Source organism: Epinephelus fuscoguttatus, linkage group LG10 (genome assembly GCF_011397635.1).
Source record: "Epinephelus fuscoguttatus linkage group LG10, E.fuscoguttatus.final_Chr_v1".
NCBI lineage: Eukaryota > Metazoa > Chordata > Actinopteri > Perciformes > Serranidae > Epinephelus > Epinephelus fuscoguttatus.
Window position 1 is genome coordinate 4940319 of NC_064761.1, and position 23504 is coordinate 4963822.

Below are 23504 nucleotides of genomic sequence, written 5' to 3' on the forward strand. Positions count from 1 at the left end.
CCAACTTAAAAGCCGACAGTGTCACATTTTAAGGCCATTACATTGCACAATCAACATTTACTTAATGATGATAATTTAAAGCAAAAAGTATGTATATTTCCACTTGGCAATAAACCTGATTCTGTTTTAATTGCCTAAGCTTCACCCAGTCTTAATGGTCCTAAGGCTAATCAGAAAATAGTCAACAATCTCACGAGCAACGAGGTGGTGAAAGAGGCACAAAATCAGAACACTCTATTTTGGAAAGAACAATAATGACCTATTTTGTCCCTTACTTTTGAAGAAAATGTTTCCTTTTTTTCACAGGGAAAACTTGCTAATTTGCAGCGTAACAGAAAATATAGTAAGTAGCAGAGTAATAGGTAAAAAAAAGATACTACTGACATAAGTGAAGAATAACATCCATAATTTTTGAGTAGCAAGCTCAACACTGTTTGAAACCATTTTACAGTTAGCTCTGAGCTCCCTGCACTTTCTTTTCATTATCTTTCCTGTGTCATGCATTTTTCTCTCTTCCATCTTTCAGTCTGTATGTATTAATTGTTCTCAGAGTAACTCTCTCTCTCTCTCTTGTATACAAACTGACAGAAAAGCAGATCTACCCACTTTGTCCATCTGCAGGATGTTGAGGATTCACTGGCATACTCTATCTCTCTCTCTCTCTCTCTCTCAGCCTTTATCTGTGCTATTTTCAGAGGGAGAGCAGTAAGTGAAGTATTGTGAGAAGTGATACAAAAGCTTCCTTCTCAAGGGAGGAGAGGGAGTGAGAGGCAGAGGAGAGAGTTTGTAAAATATGCCGCTGACTATTCATCTCCCCCTCTTTCCAGCTCCCTCTCTTCCTCTCTGACTCTTTCCAGGCGCTGAGAGAGGCCACTCCATATGCTTGGACACAAAGATTTTTCTCTGTATTGAATAATGCAGGTAGACCACAATTCCTCCATCTCACCTTTCTTTTTTTTCTTTCAGGCCATTTGAAACGCCAGATCCACTCCAGGATATTAGCCGTGAGTAACAAACATGACACATTACCATAAATACATTTCTGTTTTGCTCCTGTCTATTACAACACTGAAATAACCCAGCAGAGATCAAACTGAGAGGAAGTGTGTGAATGTGTTTACAATTCTTGCTCTAAGCATTCAACGCCATTTTGCCAGGGAAATGCTTTTGTGCTCAAACAGTGATGCATTGCAAACTCCTATTTGATTTGCCATGAAGCCCAATATAACACTATTAATAATTGTTTGAAATTGTTACACGATAAATGGGCCTCATGTCGCCCCCACTCTCCTACAGCCGTTTATTGACAATAATCCTTGAGGGGACATAGTAGATTGTTTGTGTAAGTGCAAGGAGATAAAAATACTACACTAGACCTTCTGCGGTATTGTATCTTTAACATTACCTCTCTACCCACATTGTTGCATCTTGGGTCTCTTTTCTGATTATCACTCATTCTTGAGAATTGGGTCAAAACCTGATTTTTTTTTTAGGATTTTTTATATTTATGCTTCAATTATGAAAGTAAAGTCATTTTGAAAAGATCAAAGTCTTAACTATTAAACCTTGTAATGGGCCAAGCTCCCAATGATTGAAATTTTTCTTGAATAGTATACATAACAGATGTCAGAGATAAGATCCGACAACACATACTCATCACATATCGCAGATTTGTCAGTGGCCTTTCATGTCTACGTATTATGCGCTAGGTATTGTCCTGCGTCAGCCCATTGGTTCGACATCCCATTGTTCCGACCATATTAAACTCATTGTTCCGAAGTCCGTTCCGAAATCATCGTGATGCCCTGTGGTTAAGGTCTGGTTAGGTTTAGGCACAAAAACCACTTGGTTAGGGTCAGGAAAAGATCATGGTGTGGGTTAAAGTGAAAAAGAAAGTGGCAAACACATAAGCCGTGAGCCTGCTCCACCTCAAGCTGGTCGCGGCGCACCATACGCCCGCCGCGAGCCGCTCAGCACTGCGGACAGTCGGACTAATGGGATGTCAAACCAATCTGAGATGTCAACCACGTCCAACCAAACCATGGTTCAGGCAGCAACGCTTCTGAGATGCTGCAACCTATTTTATGCCGGGATGTCAACCACAAGTTATTTTTAAGCCAAATTCATGTGTCACGCTTTTTAGAAATAAACAACATGGTTTGGCTCTACATTCATACAGGAAGCGTATGAAGTTATTTTAAGCCAAATTCTTACACAGTTTTGAAGGATGACAGATTTTACCTGTTATGTTTGTGATACAACCAATAGCAATTTTTTTTAATAAATTTATCAAAAAAATAGAAAGCTTACCTGAACTTGAGCAGCATTCCTGCTTTTTTGGAAACCAGGAAGTGAGAGAGGAGTCCTCAGGATATAGCTAACCCCCTTTATGCCTGATAAAATTATGTTTTTGTAGAAATCTGATGGAGTTGCTAAAAATATGGGACACATCTTCAAAGGTCAACAATAAAAAAAGCTATTTTAAAACAAAGATGATTATAGCAGTAGCAGTTTTAGATTTTGAAGGCTTTAAACACATTTTTTTTAATTGTTCAAAGTTGTGAATGCTCATCTGGGACAAGGGTGTTTTCTGGTACTGGCCAAGATTATAAGTAAAAAAAATATGAAACATGACATAACATGAAATAATCAAAATTATAGTTACAACTGGACGGTCTCTGTATCCTACAGGCAAAACCCAACCCAGTTTATTTCCTCTCAACAGTGGAAATAAACTGAAGCACCAACTGTTAATCAATGGCTGAATAGCCTCTCAAGCTGCCTGGCCGTGAAAAAAGTGACATATGCTATAAAAAGCCACCTGCAGACCTTCCCAAAAAATTATGGAGACACTTAATGCACTACCTGGATTCCAAGCTGTATATAGAAATCGGTAATTTGTTATTAAAAACTTCAGGTTACTAGAACTAACAAACTGTATACATGCTGGGTTTTTTTTTCTTTTTTCTTTTTTTTTTCTTGAAAGAAATTGTGCATTAGTTTTTACAGCAGCAGGGCACTGTACATGGGCCTGATTTAAAATACACTACAGTGGTGTTGTTCATGGTAGTGAAGGAACGTGGAACAATTGGTGTTTTAAAAAACAATGGAGGTCTAGGGCCTAAAGCAATATTAAATATTAATGGCCCTGCAGCACACCTACATGTGGACTTACTGCTCTGCCAGAGTTCAGCACAAAGAGAATATCCTTCCAGAAAGACTATGGGCCCCTTCTTACACCCAGTCCAGGGCACGGGGCAACTGCCATTGCTAGTTTCAGACTGACACAGTTGTCATTTACACAACCAGCACCCATTAGTAGCAAATGTACTTATGTCCATCCGTGCGCTTGTGGGTGTGTAGGTATTAAAATGAGGTGTTGTCAGGCACATTGTTGGTGTATTGCTTTTTTGAGGCAGCGGTAAGCAATTGCACTATTGACCAACAAAAACTTGATCACAGTCAGAATGGTGCAGTGTTTTCCTGCTTTTTAAAGGGCAGGTAATAACATGCACCTACATAGGTGGGTTCACATATGTACACTGTGCTTGTTACACACACAGAGACGCTCAGATGGGTTGCAGGTGGGAAATACTGGATTATTAATGTGATAAATATTAATAATAAAAATAATGTGAGGGGAGGAGGGACAGTAAGGAGAAGATGAAGGAAGGGCTAGCAAAGTCTGGTCTGTCCAACATGCCATATAGCAACTAATTAGCTGTGTCCCAATTCAGGGTCTGCATCCTTCGAAGGGCGCGGCCCACGCAGCCTCTGAAGGCTAGTCCTTTGGAGGCACCTCCGTCAACCGCTGTAAAATGGGACGGTCTAGCCTATGGAGGATTACTGGTTGCGTCATCACATCATGATTCCTGTCACCCAAGCCCATGAAAAACACAACAGACGGCAAACAAACGCACAAACCGGTGACAAAATGGAGCCAGAATTTGTCATTTTGTTTTGTTTTTTTTATTTACTTTTTGTTAGAGGAAGAGGAGAGACTGCTCTGGCAATACTGGCAGCTCGTTTATCTCCAGCTGAGAGAGAGCCGTTGTTTTAACCGACATTAATGTTCATATAGCTAGCGTAGTTTGTTATAAACGATACTGTTAAGTGACAAACACTAGCCATATAAACTATAGATTGGCATATATGGTTAGTGTCATTTAACCATTAGACTTGATACAGGGTTGATACAGGTGCTTAAAATCTTTGAAAATGCTGTAATTTTAATGCTGTATTTTCAAGGTCTGAAAAGTGCTTGAATTTCAGTTTAGATGCTTGAATGGGCTTATAAAGTGCTTGAATTGGACCAAGTTAAATGTGTACGAACCCTGTAAATAGCCCTGACTTAATTTCAGTATTAAAATATTTTGGCATTGGTCGGTGCTCGACTTGAGAGTACTCTGGCACAGCTCACTGTACAGGCCGGCCATCTACCCTCCTCCTGGGTACTTCATCTTGGCAGACGGTGGGTACCCGTGCCTCCGTAAATAGCAATTTCTGCTGATCTTTTGTAAATAGTTGTACATGTTAAGAATGCCCACTTGTAAACTTGTAAATAGTTAGAAATGTTCAGATTTTATCTTTGTAAATAATTGGTTATCAAAGGAAAAAAATATATATATATTGTGTTGTTACTGAAAAGTAGTTCAAAAGCTCACTTTGTAAATAACAAATGGAACCGATAATGTATAATACGATTTTAATTTAACTATATGCAACATTTGGAACGGATAATGGAACAAGGTTACAAGATTTCAATTCAGAACTATATACAATATTTTTAATTAACATTTTAAATCAGAAACAGCAATACATAAAACTTAATTGAACAGAAAAAAAACAACCAAAAAAAAAAAAAATCAGCGCCTACATACCATTCTTTCCAATAAACTAAAAAGTCTGTCCATTCTCTCCCTGCTCTCTCTCTTTCCCTCCTCTTCTCGGCCTCCCTCTGCAACCTCATGTCCTCTCTTAGCAGCTCCAACAATTCATCCTGTCTTTACCTTCATCTCTTTCTTGTCCCTCCTGTCGCTGGCCCTGGCTACCTCTCCTCATCCTCCTCATCCTCCACATGCTGCTCACCCACTGCAGCACCTGGCCCTGGTGTGTCCCCAGGGATGGAGGCAATTAGGACAGGAGGGGCAATGGAAGGCCTAAAACCTCATCCATGAGGACAAACCAGGGCCAGGTGGCAGCAGCGGGCTTCCCGCCGACCCCCTGCCCTGTCCCTGGATCTTTGCAGAAAATTGCTGCTGTTGTGACTGATTTCCTCTGCTTTAGGAATGCAAAGTATTTATTAAAAAAGTCTTCAAAAAGAAGTGCATCATGGACTCAAAAAGAGGTATGTTTGAGGTGCTCTTCGGAATGGGATTCATGTAGTGGTGAAGAAACGAAGAAAAAACTCCAAGGCACTCTCCCAAAGCAGTTAAAATGCCTTTATTCTTATTAAAAATACAGTCCTTCGACACGTTTTGGCGTCAAGCTTTCATCAGGAAGTTAAACAGATTCAAGAAATAAAGAATATCAAAGTATGTATTAACTTGGGTAAAACAAATGCAGTCTCCATATCATTATCCAAACCTGCACATACTTTATTTTATTTGTTTAAGTTGTCCCATTTTTTTTTTTTGCCTGTTGAGGCTCCACTTTTTCTCCTCCATTTTTTGAAGGATTGTTCTAAACAAGAGAGAAGCATGACAAAAGGTAAACACACAAGATCACATTATCTCAGATATGTAAAGATTCACAAAAGGTGACATCAGGACAGACATGTAACTCCCACCCCCATGCAAAAACAACATTCACTTATTGTGATCTAAAGATTATATTTGTACTTTGGTCTTTGTACAAGATTTGGGTTAATTTAAGTAACCTTTACATACAAATATGTATGGAGAACAAATGGGCTATTTATTATTGCCTTAACAGGTACCTCCATCTGAGGGTGGCTGTATTCTTGTCCCCTGTGAACGGAGTTTTATAAATTCCTCTGTTTGCTCCTTGCTCCCCACAACAAAATGAAATGTAAAGCATATTTTCTGTTATGTCAACAGGCAAAATGATTGATCCAACTAATAATGATATAACTAGGGCTGTAGTCAACCAAAGAAAGTCTTGATCGACTAAAGTTGCACATAATCTTCAACTAATCGATTAGTCGTGGAAAAAAAAAAAAAAAAAATCTGCACATAATTTTTACTTCTGCGGTGGTGTGCCTGTGTCACACTGCAGTTACACCTCCAAAACACTAGTTGGAGGTGGAGGACTGTGTTAAGTGCTGTAAAGTTTAGTTCAAATAAAACTTTATTTATATAGTTTATTCAAAACTCACATTAAACACACATTAAACATGGCTTAATGGAGACAGTTTCAATCATAAGTACGCAAATCAGCTTCACTATAAGTCACAGAACTGACAAACACTTGTCTTTATCTGGGCACATTTCCCCCACCAATACAACATGCTAATGTTATTAGCACAAGTCTATGGCATTTTACATTGTATAAATTATCCTAGCGTCTAGCGATCTATCCCTTGTCTCATATAAAACCAGGGACAACAGCAGCATGTAACAAAGGTTACGATACATAATTTGGCTCCATTACAACTCACAACATTCACAGACAAAACAACCGTCACACTAAACACCTTTTCCAAACAAATACAACATGCTAAGGTTATTAGCACCAGCCTATGGCATTTTACATGGTATACATTAGCCTAGTGACGAACAGAGATTTCCTCTGCTCATATGAAGCCAGGATAAATCCCGAAGTATAAATCCCTGAAGGATAAATCACACACAAGACTTAAAATGCTATTTTAGTGGAGGCTTTACTGTCTTCACAATTTATTGTTTCTTATCTGTGAAATACAAGTAAATACAAGCTTCGTTTCCACTGAGGGAGATGGTTTCAGCTTACAGAAACAGACAGGAGGTCTGCGTCACCATAGTCTGGGCCCGTTAGTGGCCGTTTTGGTAAGGAATCGGAATCAGGGCGAGTGAGACAGGATCCGAAATTCGATGGATGTGCTTTTCCGTCAAAATAAAAGCACCAAGCTAATAAAAATGCGGTGAAACTTTTTAATTTAAAGAATATAATTTACAAGAAAAGCCTCAAGCCATTAAGTTAATCGATTTTCTTACACCCCTCATCACCCCAAATCGATGGTGTGCCAGAATTTAAAGTTTTACTTTGGTGAACATTTTTACTTTGGTGAATTTGGTGAATTCCGGATCCGCTCTCTATAGACCGGAACCAGAATCCAGACAAAATTCAGAGTGAATAGAAACCAGGCTCTGGTGGCGCGAGGCTACGTCATCGTGATGCTGAGCGTGAGGGTGGGCGAGTCCAACATTCTGTCAAAAACACCCCATTTTCACAGGTAACTTAGCCGGTGGCTACATGTTAGCATTACTGACGTCACGTATTTTAACATCCATTTAGAGGTTTTAAGGCCCCTTGAACTTCTGCCGTTAAGTAAAAATCTGTTATGTTAAGTGTATTCAGTGCTGCTGCCGGTACTGCTGCCTGCCACCATTGTAAAAAAGAATCCGGGTTGAACAGAGGCATGCAAACAATCTTAGGATATGGGAGGCCACGAAGGATAGTAGCGGTGCATCCTCTGAATACAGGGAAAAGGAGGATGCATTTGTCGGCTGCATTTGGAAAAGCCTTTGAATTTGGACGAATTGGGACAGCCTTCGTGCAGCGTTGTGACGTATTCGGCCTTCAGATTCGCCCTTCGAAGGATGCAGACCCTGAATTGGGACACAGCTAGAGTCTTTCACACTGACTTTTGTGCATCTGTGCCATTGTGGAAAAAAGAAAAACAAAACAATAAAAAAACATAACTTTAAACTAACTGACACTGTCTTTCCTCCTTGAAATGGATCAATAATGTGATATAAATTCAGCAGTATTTGGGCGTCTGACATTTCTATACATCAGTAATAGTAGCTGATAGCACAGCTTATTTCCAGACCTTTCTGCACCCCCCACATCCACATGCAGCAATTTGTGACTCTGAAATGTCAACACTGTTGTTTCCCAGTAGTGTCATAGATTGCTTTGTCTGTGACTATATCTTTGTCTGTGTGTGTGTCAGTGTGTGAACACATATGATGGCTGCCCGCAGTGCATCTGCTTGACTGCTCCATTCAATTGCTCACTCCAGCAGCACTCTGGAAAATGTTAATGGAGGGCAGTTAACGTCAGATACAGTTCACCAACACCATCTGTACTCAACCCACCATCAACCTGATGGAGAGAAAAATGTGGAGAGAGATTTACAAAGCAGGGTTAAGGACAAAAAAGTATAAAAGAACACCCTTTGCTGGACTGTATTGATGTAGACTGGTCAGTTGCATCGTGCTTATTTCTGTGTGTGTGCGCACGTGTGTGTGTGTGTGTGTGTGTGTGTGTGTGTGTGTGTGTATACAAGCCTCATGGCTTTGTGACTGAAGTGTCCACTGGTGTGAAAAGAATTTACATCGCCGTGTGAAGAAGGTGTGAAGCAGACAGACAGTCAGGTACATCTTGTCCAATGGCCCGTCTACCACTTTGGCTACTGTTGCTCTGTCACGGTTATCTTTCTCACAAACACACACACACACACACACACACACACACACACGTTGCTCGCTCTGTTGCCTCCCTGACCCGAGATTGCTGTGTGCTGCTGCTCACATCCAGAGAAGCACTGGGCCATGTACAAACACACACACACACACACACACACACACACACAGTACAAACGCATGCTTACACACACAATGATTTATGGCCTCCAATACAGTCAATAAGAGCCAGGACCAAGATGAAGGACTTGGTAGCAGGACACACACAAACTAACACACACACACACACACACACACACACACACACACACACACTGCTGTCCATTAGCTAAGTGTACTGGAGTGAGCTACTCACCACATTGGCTCTCTTTATTACATTCGTGTTTAATGCCACTGTTGCCTCCGCTGCCCCATGTGATTAATAAAGATGTTATAACAACATATAACTGACAAGTGGAAAGGTGTGTGATTGCCATGAAACCATCACTGAGTACTTCAACTGACACATTTTTTATTAAAGAAAAACAAACAAACAAACAAAAACCATAAGCATAACTCAATAAACTGAAACACACACATCATACACAACATGACTTACTCATTCAAGTGATAGTGGTATTTTTGAAGTCCTTTAACATTTAGAAATCCTTCTTTAAAAAAGTAATTCCAGATGCAGTCATCCAATTTTTGACATTTTCTTTTTATGCTAATGCTACTTTGACTTTTTATAAGTGAAAGCAAAAACAGATGGGCTTGGGTGTAGCCTGAAATCAAGAGGGTTCCAGGTTCTAAAGTATAAATGTTAGCATGAATGGTTGTGTACCTCTATAGCCCCCCTTTTTTTCCTTTAACAGCAAACGCACATGGTTATGTTTTGCCAACACAAGTACGTGGTTGGCATTACACACGAGCCTCGATGGTAAAAGTTGGTGGTTGTTGGACCCATCCACCACCCCTTCCGCCACCTTAACTTTTGTTGTTGTCCCACCACGTTTCCCCCGGACAACCGGCCGCATATCACAGCTTTTTTCATCGCTGTCTGACGCTGGAAGTCACTGACCAAGCGCTGGTATTCCACAATTTGGGTTGAGACTAGGTTTCATCAAAACATCACACCCGTGCCACCCATGATCTCATCCTACCAGCTGTCCTGTTTAAACAGGCACTATTACTACCTCATCTGCCACCCTTAAGGCGACACAACTCTGCCCTCACATTCCATGATTATACCTTTTATACAGAACAGCAAAGCATAACAGTATGAAATTTCTGCTTTGAGGAGGCAGTGTGAAAGGGGCTTATGTATCAGCCCTGTGATAGTCTATCAGCCCTGACAGGGTGTATCTGCCCCCCCCCCCTCCCCCCCCCCCCCGAATAGCCTTGCTTATTCTGATGTTTCCCTCATCTACATACTCTGAAAGTAAATTACAAGCAAATTACCCCATTTTTACTTCTCTTCATTTCCTCTTTCATATTCTCTTTCCCACCCGACTGATATCCTTGCCCTTCTTTTCCTCTCTTCTCTTGGATCCCTTTCTCCCCCCACCTCTCCTCACTAACTTTTGTTTGCCTAATAAACTCAGCAGTATCTCTTAGCTTGGAAATAAAATCAACTCTTTTTTAGAGCAACACAAGCTGTGCTTTCACATAAAACAACGGTCAATTAGACTTAAGACGCTGAGCCTCTGCCTGGGCCATAAAACATGGATAACAATGAGCAAACTAAAAACAAGACGCAAAGACACTTTCATTCCTCACCCTCAGTCATTGGACTTGTTTCAGGGGCTCGGTGTGAACTTTTTATAGCATTTCTTGGTTTTAATTGTGGTGGTTGCTTGTTCAAATGGCTTCCATGGTAACCGGTGTGTTGGAGGAGCTTCCAGAAGAAGGTAATTCGGAGTTAGAGCTAAGTCGATATTGGCCTAGACCTGGTGGCCTGCAGCAGTGGTGTTCACCCTCAGGACAGGGACCTGATGGATTTCCTGATGTTTAACAAGCTTTAAGAAAAAAAATCCACTTCAGAAATTAGGTTTACTTTCTAGCCAAGTTTACTAGGTGGCTCTGTGGATGGCAATGTCAGTGTGTGAAGTATCTCAACAACTAATGGATATATTGCCATGACATTTTATGGCCTCCAGAGGATGAATTCTAATAAACTGGTAAATCTGGCCCATAGCTTTGTTCTATCTTTGCTTATTTATGTGTTGTAATACACTGCTGATGTGACAGGAACACATTGTTCTTAAGATTAACTTCTTTGTGAACAAGATCAAGACAAGAGCAAATTGTGAAGATATGTACCAAGTGGAACATTTTAAAGGTGAAAAATAAACTTGCCAGTGCTCATTTATTTTGTGGTACTGACCAACATGTGTCCGTAGCATGCAGACTAGTTGCCGCAAGAAAATGTTGGCATTTTACATTTCTGCAAACAACAAATATATTCCATTTGTATGTTTTATACAGATCATGTCATCTTTTCTAAAGTGATGTAGTATACAGTGTATGAGCTGACTTCACGAGGTTGTGAGGGGGATAGTAGATGATGTGACACCTTTGCAAGACACATAAAGATACAGACCACTGTTCAAGATCCAACAAGCTTATTTTTTACTGAGACAAAGACAAAGCATACCTAACTGAGCTGAACAGCATTGTACTCCTCGGTGGAAATGGAGCTATAGTAGCACAAGTAGTGGTGGTGGTACACTGTTGCAGTATGGTTCAGCATTACATGTGACAGTGTCTGCCCTCACCTTGAAGTAATGTTGTTAGAGTTGTAATGTGATTGGACACACACTGGATTCTCATGTGGCACAGTAAGAAACAGTCAGCAGAGGCATGCTGGACCTAGAGAGGATGTGTGTGTGTGTGTGTGTGTGTGTGTGTGTGTGTGTGTGTGTGTGTGTGTGTCACACTAGTGAATCTAAAGAGGACTTTGTCAGAGTGTACCACAGAGTGGATCAGGTTTTCTTTCTCTTAATCCGGATGGTGATGACTTGTCGTGAGCAGCCTGACCTGCAGCTTACCCCCGTCCCAATCACACTGGCTTAACTGGAGAGGCTGACGGGAAAGATGAGGCCTGGGTGTAGCTGGGAAACTCAGGCTGACTGACAGATCAACATACAGCAAGTATACACCTTCTCATTCTGCAGGTCAGCTCTGCTTATTACTGTTTCCCATTGCTCTCTTTCACTCAGCTACATGTGCTATTTATTCAGTGACTTCAGTTTTGAGTTCTGTATGAGAGAGTCAGCGTGACAGAAATCATAATCAGAGAATGAAATTAAAATGAATGGAGTGATTAGATGTACTTATTTAAGTGTCTTGCACCACATGGTTTCCAGCATGCATAGGCTTGCAAAACACTTAAGAGCAACATGCTCATGTAGTATTTTTATAATGTACAGTTCTCTCATATATCTCAAAACTTCCACTTCATGACAGAGATATATCCTATAATTGACACAGGGAAGCTTTGGAGTTTGATACTATTTTACCACCACAGAATTCAATACTGAATCCACATATAGAATAAAAGTAGATTTACTTTAAACAATTACAAGTAATGTTACTTATTACTTAGTTATTGATATCTGTAACCATTGTGTGTTAATTCAACCTGGTGTCATTCCGAAGTCGAGTGCTTGGTTAGTAACTTTGGATGTCAGACACCAGCGATACACCAGTGTCAGGGGGAAACGCAGCAGGACAACAACAAAAGTTTAGGCGGTAGAAATCTTAATAGAGGGAGGGCTGGTGGATGGGTCCAGCAACCACTGACTTTCATCCGGGAGGCGGCTGTTCGATTGTAAAGCCAAACCCTGTTCTTTTTTTGTAAACCCAACCATGTGTGTTTGGAAAACATGTTAATTTGCAGTGTTGTACTGATGCAGTGCATTTATTTTGAAACAGTCTGTATGCAAACTGTACATTTCCTGTGAAAACAGAAGTGTATTTTGAAAACAGAAAATGCATACAACAGGCTAAAGTTGACATGGTATCCCAGAACGTCAACAGCCAATGCACCCAGGGTACCTTGCACATCATATCTTGACATGGAAAGTCCATGACTGAATATCATCCAAACGTTGATGTGTTGGTTAGTTTACAAATCTCTAGATGGAGGCCCCTTTGCAAAACTATTAGGGTGATGAGGAAGAAAAAAGCCTGACGTGACAAAATTAGACAGATTTTCCAGATTACAGTTTTTCAAGAGGTGTCACCACTCTTGTTTGTCTTGTTGGACAACAAAAACGCACCATAGAATGATGTAAGAGTGATCCTTCTTGTATTTCAGAAACAATATTTGGTTCAATACAGACACCAGCTTGCAGAGGGCACATCAACCAGACAAAAGCTGCAATCTTCATTTCAACGTAAATAACAAGACTTGATATAATCTGCTGCCAGTGATGTTTGTCCTAAATGTTTGTGCATCAGTATTTCCTGATAAAAAAGGAGCAAGTTGAAAGGTTTGATAAGACAGTTGTTGGCATCTGAGCTTATTGGACCTGTGTATTTTGCAACCAGGAACCTGATCCAAAATAGAACCAGCTGTGGTATCCCAGCCATCATTATCTATATGCAGTATCTTAAGCGTTTTAAATGTATTTGCATCTCAAAAGTTTTGTAAATATGCATACATTGAAACTTCCTGCCACTACTGCTACGACTACTACTACTACTACTACATTTCCTTAAGCCAAAATGGCTCATCTCTCGTTGAAAGGTGTCCTGAGGGCAGTTTCAGATGAAAGGTCATGAGTGCCTAAAATTAAAAAGGTCCATCTTCTGGGAAGTGCAGTGCAATTTTGGCTTGATATCAACAAATCCCATGAAAAGACTGTCTCTCAATACTTCATTATTTTTTTTAACTTCCCTGCCAATTGCTGTCGCATTCCATTCCAAGACCATTGGTTCCCATTGAAGACATTAACTGAAACTTGTAAAGATTGGACAGAGAAAAGCAAGTTATCCTTTAACTCCATACTTTTCACCACTTCATTCATACATTTTTTTCTTTAACCTTTCCCATACCCACTCAGCCTATACTATAAAGCCCAGTATCACAAATCACAATTTGCTTCAGAGGGCTTTATAGCATACGACATCCCACTGTCCTTTGGACCCTCGCAGCGAATAAGGAAAAGCTCCCCAAAAAACCCCTCAGTGGCCTTACTGGCTTACACTCTCCAAAGTCCAAATACTCAGAAAAAGAACTGTCTTGCAGGCAAAAGAAATGCGGCTGGCCATGTAAAATGACAGTGGGAGAAACTAATTGTTGCCTGGGTTGACTAAATGGCAAATATAATTGACAAAAACAAAACCTTGTGCTTCAAACACTTCCGTTATTAATAACATAGAATTATATTTATGAACATGTGTTAAATTGTAGGTTTATTTTTACATTCCATTGCAAGAGGCACTAGGCTTCATAATATCAACTACCCCTGTCTTAAGGCTTGCCTTTATCAGCTTCAGTCAATAATTAGACAAACACCTACTGGTTGGATTGGTTTCACTCATTGAAATTATTTCTGCCTCTAGAGAAAATCTGTCCCAGAGAAATGCTTATAGGCCAAATATTATTACCTACACCAACTGATGTTGAAATTTGGCTCACCAGTGGTACATCCTCCTCAGTGGGTTTTGAGCAGAGCATAGACTCATCTGAAGAAGAAAATATAAAAGGCAAGGACCATGACCAAACCCCAAGTTTAGTCTCTGGAAAGTGAAAACTCTGCACTAAAGTAGACCACAGACTTATTCTATTGTATCAGAGAGAAAGAGAGAGAGAGACACAGGAAAAGAGAGAGACTGATTTGGTGTATCTCAGAGTGTGTCGACCGCTGACTCTGCCTTTTTCCCGTGGCTGGGTTATCTGCGAGGGGTAATGAATGGAGTCCGATGGAGTTAAGTTGAGATGAATGGAGACGAGCTCTGGATTCAGCACATGGGCCTTATCATCACTGGAGTATGAAGGCGGCTATTAAACAATGCCTACAACATACGGTGTATAGGACCTTTGGTGATTCAACAGTGAGATTGTTCTTCCTTTAATAGAGTGTCACAGAAACCCACTTATTCACACCTATGTTTTCTGTTGTTGGTAATATTAAACCTTGATTGTGTCACTTTCTACTTCACATATGGGCTGAGGGAGCCAACAAAATAAATGGTTGTGTAGAATATTGTAGGTGTATTGTTGGAGATTTGTCTTCATGCAAGATTAAGCAAGATTTTAGTCATCACTAAAACCACAGTTGTAGACACGTTTGTAGCTCATTTTTATGTCTCCGCACCGCTGATGCCATGGCCAGAGGCATTATATTTTTACACACCCATCCATCATGAATGGAATATCTCAATGGCTTGAAGGAATTTCTTTAAATTTGGCACAAACAGAAGTCATAGGTCAAGGTCTCTGGGACTTCATGTCCATCTCTTTCTTGTGATTGCGATATTTCCACACCACCTTACAACACCGCGAATATTCTGCAAATCCGGCTGTGAGAATGAACCACACTCGTATGAGTGAACTGCGCTGAGCAAAACAAATCTACAACTGAAAAAAACAACTCTCAGCAGCATATGTCGTGAGGGGACATCGTGAGCTGATCATGTGTATCATTTAAGCACTATGATTGGCCATTGGCGAGGCATCCACGGCTTCAGTAGAGTTGCGCGAAGACGCAGCTGAAACAATTTGATAACTGATGACTGAAATGACTGATTCTGAGCGCAGAATACGAGTGTTGAGATCATCTGAGGTAAAAACATTCGCTTTTGTCGTTGGTTGGCTCTTGTTTAACACATAGAAGTTTTCATTGTGGGCGGCACGGTGGTGTGGTGGTTAGCACTGTCGCCGCACAGCAAGAGGGTTGCCGGCTCGAGCCCGGGTGTGGGAGCCCTTCTGTGCGGAGTTTGCATGTTCTCCCCGTGTCAGCGTGGGTTCTCTCCAGGCACTGCGGCTTCCTCCCACAGTCCAAAGACATGCAGATTGGGGACTAGGTTAACTGATAACTCTAAATTGTCCGTAGGTGTGAATGTGAGCGTGAATGGTTGTCTGTCTCTATGTGTCAGCCCTGCGATAGTCTGGCGACCTGTCCAGGGTGTACCCTGCCGCTTGCCCGATGTCAGCTGGGATAGGCTCCAGCCCCCCCGCGACCCTCAAGAGGGTGAAGCGGTTAGAAGATAAATGAATGAATGAAGTTTTTCTTGTTAAATACATTACCATGCTGTTCAAAGTAAAAGAAAGATCCACCAGTTACCAGTGCATTTTATCTTTTGAAAAGTGCAGTGAATGATCCTGCAATAGTTCCTGTATCATGATAAATGTCAAGGTAAATGTCGCCTCCTTGTGGCACTTCAATTTTCCAATTTTCCCCTGCCAATATTGGAGGCAGGCCTGTAGGCCTATTTCCTCATTGAATCCACAGGAAATATTGGCCGGTATGACCTCATTAGGCAGACTGGGGATGTTTTTTCAGTATTGAGGAGAGAACATTGTACATTTGAGGACACAATTTACAACTTAACCGCTGTCTCTTATTGAGTAGGCCCCTTAGATGTCTAAGAATAGAAGTTTTTCTTGTCAGCACTGCTTCCTTAGTATCTGTCGGTCTGATGACTATAAATGCACCCTTTAAAGCTGATATTTCCAAAAAAATGTCTTCCCGGGGGAGCATGCCTCTGGACGCCCCTAGGGGGTTTGTATCCTTCTCTCTTTTTTCACCATTTTCTGTTTGCATCCCTGGGTCAAGGTCACTGTCACTGTGACTTAACAAAATTCCCCACAGGCAATTCTGAACATCAAACAGTTCATTTTCAGCATTCTGGTGATTTTTTATTTTTATTTTATTTTTGCAACAAATTACTATGGAAATGTCTACTTTTATGTAAAGGAAAACACAAATTCAGTCAAAAGGTGACAAATAAAAAACAAAAAGAATAGGGAATAAGGCTCTCTGGACTTGGATAGCTCATACGTGTTTCAGCAAGATTTTTGCTCATGTTCAACACTTCCTGTACAATCAAATCACATCCCACATATCCCCATAACTTTATACGTGTGCTTCTGAGGAAAATACTGTACCACTACATTTACCTGACGGAGACACTTAACTGGTTAGGCTGCAGATTCAGATTTTTACTCACAAAATATAACAATGATCAGAGAGTTTCAAATGTCTTTTTTTCCTAACTAGGCCCAATTGTTTTTGTCAGTTGCTGAAAGTAGTAAAATCATATGATGTGTATTTTTAAGGAGAAAAAAGTTGGCAAGCAAAACCATATCGTTGCTCCCCCTAATTGAATAATGGAGATGCATTTGCTCCATTTGCTCCATTGCTCAGATGCCTGTGTGCTGTGCATTCAGTATTGCTGGGCTGACCGTTTGACAGACACAGAACCCATTTTGAGACTCTCTTTGGAGGAGGAAACGTTTAAGCAACTGCGCGTTGCTCTTGGAGGTGGAATACCAAAACTAACTGAAAACACTTCTGATTGGGCATTAATGGAATCGTCGGTGTTGAAAAGTTAAATGCATTGCCCCTTACTGAATCAGCCGATTTGTCTGTGCACTGAACTGTTAGAATGAGGATAATCTGAATGAGTTCCCTCAATTATTGGTAGGGACAACTTTGTGCTCCCAAAATATAGGTGGGGTCATTTCCTTACCATCCATATGCAAACCTATACACTTGGTGATCACATGAGCAAGTCTGATTAAAAGACAAAATCCTGATCATTGATGGCACTGTGCAGATGGAGGGGTAGCAGTGTGTAGGGTTTGAGTTTATGCTGAATCACCTCACTTCCTTTGGGCCCAACATTTAAACAGTACATGCATGTGTCTGCTCCAGTGACCCATTTCTACCAGAAATATATTTAATAACAAAAGCAAGATACCACTTTAATACTATTTACAAGATTTATCCCTCCCAAGTATCACTTGGGTCAAAGGGTAAAAGTACATCTCCAGTTTTTGAGTATGAGGCACTCCTCTGCATGCAAATCCTCTCCATTTTAAGCTGATGTGACAGGTGTATTTTTGCATTTAAATCATGCTTAGTGCAGCATCCTGAAAATCTTTTCAGAGAGACCAGGCTTTCATCTGACAAGAGCGACAGTGAGTGCAATCAATTAGCAGTCTGGAACAATCAGCAAAGCATACTCACAGCACTTTGCTGGAACAGTGGTTCCTGATAATTGGTAGACTGTCCTCCCACTGATATGATGAATAACCATGGTGTTTCTGGAAACGAAAAGTCTCTAATATTTTCCTAAAGTGGGATCAGCGACACTTCAAATGAAACTGAAGAGTGTGTTTATGTGACATAAAGAGAGAGAGAGAGGTAGGTGGAAAGGGATGGAGGAGAGATAGTGAAATATATAGTGAGGGAGGGAGGATGTTCAGCGTGTGGCTCATTAACTCAGGAGATGTAATCAGGGGGAGGGAGGGAGACATTTGGCCATCGATTAATGAGCAGCATGGGTAGTGTGGTGGTGAAGCCATACAGTATGTGAACTCTGCTGTCAGCTCTGATGTTGCAGTCCGTGGATGATTTCTATGTATACATCTCTGAATATAGATGCTCAGGGGGTTAAATTAGAAATTGCAATGTGTGGGAGTTCTAATGTAGCAAAATCAGTGAAAAGGTCCTCACCCTGACACCATGGTTTAAACATACACAGTAACTTTATTGATCTAGTGCAGGAGCAGGAGGTGGCGGTGGTAGGCAGACTGCCCATGCTCAGCATTTTCACATTGATATTACATGTGTTAATTATGTTTTTACATGTGATGTCTTCAGTGTTGGGAGGGTTACTCATTTAACTCATTTGTCTGGGTCCTATATTTCCATCCTGAAAACAGTGTCCTGTCTGAGGATCTCCTCTGCCATTGTCTTGTGGCAGGTGCACCGCTCACACTTTTTTAAAAATCTGTTTCTGGGAAGTGGTGCATATGAATTTTAAACTGTGTCCGAACAGCAAGCGAGCATTGCTCTCTGTCCCCGCTGAATTCATTAACTATGCACCTCTGTTAGGTAATGTAAACAAACCACGTAGGCTACCTGTCAACTGTGTAGTACACTCGACTGGAGATGAAACCACTTTAAAGTTTGGCGAGTACTCGCTATCTCTCTATGTTTGTATATTGTGATACTAACTGGAAATTATATACAATACAGCCACCAGCATGTAGTTTGTTATTAGCGATGGTCGTTTCCCAGAAACCCTGGCGATCTCCCTCCAGCCAGCTGTCACCTTAATTTGGTTTTTGGGGAGGCACTATATAGATAATTCCTCATTACAACCTCATGAATCAGCCATTTTTCTCCCATTGCGGGGCTTTCAAAGTGAGTGACAGGAATCAATAGAAACAGGGCCTACCACAAAAGTTCAGCTCAAAACAGCAGCGCCATGTCGCACTCAGCCAATAAGGACATTCCTATAAAAGACCAATACAATACAACTGCTGTTCGCTCGAATCACATTCAGTTAGGACACAGTGTTAGAGCAAATAAAACATACAAATAAAGTAATCCCTTTAAGTAATCTTTTTTTTTTTGTATTCAGGATAACACTACTTTAAACTGTTACTGTAACAGAATACAGTTTCTCATGTTATGTATTTTCAAGACGTAACTTTGTATTCCGTTACTTCCCAAACCTGGATATCCTATGTTTTTGCATCGCGTTAATCACGCAAGTCTTATTGAAGGAGTCTTTATGACAAGAGCTCAATCTGCAGCCTGAAGAAGACACACAAACAAACTTCACATGTCAAAACAATGAGACAGCCCTGTGGAACAGTTAAATTAACATTCTTATACTCCTCCTCAGATAAACATTATACCTAACTTTCCCTTTTTATGTATGTGTGTAGGTATGATTTCTTGCCGTTTCCAGAAGTTGCCTTGCCGCTTTACCACATCTTGTTACTGGCAACAACATCTGTTTCCCATCACAATGTTTCACCATCACAATGTTTGCCAGGTCACCTTGTTCTAAGGCTTCTCCCCAGAGTGAGACCATTCAGGGTTCCTCAGTTTTAGTAAACATGTTTTGCTTCTAACTTGACCTTAGGGATCAAGTATTTCTGGGCCTTTTCACCACCACAGTTTGAACACTAGAATATTTTGTCTTGATTCGCTTTTTGCGGGAATAACGCATGAAATCGCTGAATTGATGAATGAATGAACTGTCCCCGAAGGATCTCAATGCTGATTGGCTATCGCAGCGCGAATTGATCATTGAAGTTCAGATGAAGCATATAATGCAAAATCACGCTACTTGCTTCTTTTGCACCACTTAGATCATATATTTCACATAATTCGCGTCACGTCCATCGTGTCCATCACGCTGCCCAGCAAGAGTTTGCATCTAATCACGTCTTTACATGTACTTTACATGTACTTACATGTAATTCAATCGAGCAAATTGTTTTATTCCCACCCAGTGTTAATACAACATTACACCATAATTTCTTTTAAAATCACACCTGCCTAATGGGACTTTAAGTCACATGAAATGCATATGCAATAAATCATCTTATGTGTCCATAAATATCCCAAAAACGTATGACATCTATTGCATGGCTGTCCGTCCTGGAAGAGGGATCCCTCCTCAGTTGCTCTTCCTGAGGTTTCTACCATTATTTTTTCCCTGTTAAAGGGTTTTTTTGGGGGAGTTTTTCCTTATCCGCTGTGAGATTGATTGATTGATTGATTGATTGATTGATTGATTGATTGACTGATTGATTGATTGATTGAGAAATGTGGACATTTGTTTTAATTAATGATTTGGTTCATCATGATATTTCTTTAGTAATACATAAAAATCTTACTTGTAAATTTCAAAACATTGGGAACACTGCATTTTCTACTGGCACAAAGTTACTTCTAAATCTAATAATAGAAGACAGCTTGTCACCAGCTTCCACTGTAAATAAACTCTATCCACCTTATTCCTGAGGATGCTACTGTAGAAATGATTTTAGGTGCAACCTCCCGTGAGATAGCAGAATTAGCAGAAAGCTAATTAGTTGCATTGACTGTCTATGGTTAGTCCCAGTGGCTAATTCAATTCAATTTCAATTTTATTTATAAAGCCCAATATCACAAATCACAATTTGCCTCACAGGGCTTTACAGCATACGACATCCCTCTGTCCTTATGACCCTCGCAGCGGATAAGGAAAAACTCCCCCAAAAAAACCCTTTAACGGGGAAAAAAATTGGTAGAAACCTCAGGAAGAGCAACTGAGGAGGGATCCCTCTTCCAGGACGGACAGACATGCAATAGATGTTGTACAGAACAGATCAGCATAACAAATTAACAGTAATCCACGTGACACAATGAGACAGAGAAAGAGAGAGAGAGAGAGAGAGAGAGATGCAGGTAATGACAGTAGCTTACAACAACATTATTGAAAGTAATAATATTATAGTTATAGTTCTGGTTACTGCGGTACAATAATCATGGTGGCTTACCTCAACGGTGGTTCATTTCGAAAGTAATTCATCTTCAGTTTAGCAAATATGACTTTTTTAACAGATACTTAACTGACGTGAAATTAGCTTTTTCTAAAAGTGCCTGTTGTTCTCTCGATGTCTGTAACTTTGCTAACAAGCTAAATTTGTGGCCTCAACAACAGTGTGTTGAACATGCAGCCAGATCAAAGCAGGATTGTTCCCATGGCCAATGGTACAGTTTCTGTCGCCTACCTACATACAGGAACAGGTTAACACCTATCCTGTACAATAACGGATCAATAACATCCCTTACTGAATCAATATAGGATATGATTTGTCCCGTAGTTTTGTACACACCATACTCTTAATGCATACATATATTTTCACATGCTTTGAATGGCATAAAAATAATAAAACCAAATGAGTTTTGGAGAGCAGAAAAGTATTAAATCAGAATTTGTGGAAGAGAATGACAGCTAGAATTACAAGTCTGTTACTCAGCGTCGGTACATTATATCCCCATCTTTCCCTTTTGACTGCATTGTCAACCTACAGTATATTAGAAAATAGCCCATTATAGCATGCTTGGAATTATGTGTGCCTATCGTTTGAAATAAATGCCTAAAGTTATTTATTCATCTCCTTCTTTATATTACTGTGGTTTGTTGCTAAATTTGGCATCATGTCTCGGGAACTGCCCATTGGTTCAACAGCCCATTGGTTCGACATCCCATTGTTCCGACCATATTAAACTCATTGTTCCGAAGTCCGTTCTGAAATCATCATGATGCCCTGTGGTTAAGGTCTGGTTAGGTTTAGGCACAAAAACCACTTGGTTAGGGTCAGGAAAAGATCATGGTGTGGGTTAAAGTGAAAAAGAAAGTGACAAACTCATAAGCTGTGAGCCTGCTCCGCATCAAGCTGGTCGCGGCACACCATACGCCCGCCGTGAGCCGTTTAGCACCGCAGACAGTTGGACTAATGGGATGTCGAACCAATGGGCTGTTGAACCAATGACATGGACCCCATGTCTCAATCAATAAAACTCTGATTTAATAAATCTGCAGTCATAAAAATGTGTAAACAAACTAAATCATTAAGGCAGATGAATGGAACATTAGCTAGGAAACATCATATTTATTCACTTAACATTGAGCTAAAGTTAATACTGAATTATGTTAAATAATTGCCAAATGTGTAAATGTCTGTTTATGAGTTGCAAGAAATTGTCTTTTAGAAGACGTAGACATTTACAGTCAGCCAGTTCAAGTTCAGTTAAATTTAACAATATGCTAACGTAGCAAGGTAAGCTAATCGCTAACGCACTTAGTTAAAGAGGGAAAAAAAACAATGCTTCCAGAGGGCTGTCAGAGATAGCAGAGGTATAATCACATTATCCTGTCTGAGGTGTAACAGGTGGTGTGTAGCACATTTTTTATTTCCCAATCACTCTAAGTAAGAAGATTAGTATACCATTCAGTCACGTTACCACTGGGAAACACTGGTTATGATGCAGCACCAGAAGTTGCACCCATAATTCATGCAAGACATCATGGGGGCTAGGAATAAGGTGGATAATCACAGTTTTGAGGAAGAGTACTGCTGAGGGGAATACATGAAAAAAAATCAGTTCATCTGTAGTCTTAGGTATAAAACTTAACAGCAGAAGGAGGGAAATTTACCGCTGTTGAAATCCTGTAAACTGAAATATACAATATTTGCAATATGAGCATATGCAGCAAAAAGGTGGTTATAAAAAATACATGCAGTGCGTTTGTACAGTACATCATGCATCTTCACCACAGAGCAGCCATATGGGACACATTATGGGCCCACCGTGTGGTGTCGTCAAACTGACAGGACACAGTGATTTAACCCTGCTGGAAGTAGATAGATCCATGCCTACCTTCAAAGTCATCTGTCTCCCAGCTCTGTGGAGTATAAAAGCCCCCAGGGAAACAGTACACCATGTTGGCCATTCAAGTACCTCTCAATTACTGCTTTTAATTTCCCTTCTACTGCTGGTCCGTCTCCATTAGCTGTGACATTTCTCTGACATATAGAACTATATAGCTGCTTTTTCTAGTTGTTGCCACAGTCACTTACTGCTGCAGAGGTTTTGGTGAAACTCAGCATTTGCATATCATGGTGGACTGGAGAAGATGTGTAAGGGTGTGAGATATTACTCTGTGGTCAAACTGTGTGGCAATTTCTTTTAGCTTCTAAAAAGCTCATTGTTCCTGAGACTTATCTGTGGCTTCAAACTAAATCATTCCATTTGATGATTAAGTTCTTTTGATTAAAGAAATATTTTCTTTAATGTACTGTCTGTGTTGTCAGTTATATTTATTTCATATGAATCACCTGGGCTTTCATACTTTGTACTGTGTTTCAAATGCAAGTGGTTTCAGATGTAGCTAAATTTAAATTCTTTA

General features: G+C 40.4%; 1 protein-coding gene across 1 annotated transcript in view; it reads left to right on the plus strand.

Annotated features, from left to right (window-relative positions):
• Positions 1 to 23504, plus strand: part of LOC125895872 (inactive N-acetylated-alpha-linked acidic dipeptidase-like protein 2) — a 791425-nt gene that overhangs the window by 128175 nt on the left and 639746 nt on the right. Inside the window, exon 2 of the mRNA XM_049588047.1 lies at positions 967 to 1004. The gene's annotated coding sequence lies outside the window, so the exon portion shown is untranslated. The remainder of the gene's footprint in view (positions 1 to 966; positions 1005 to 23504) is intronic.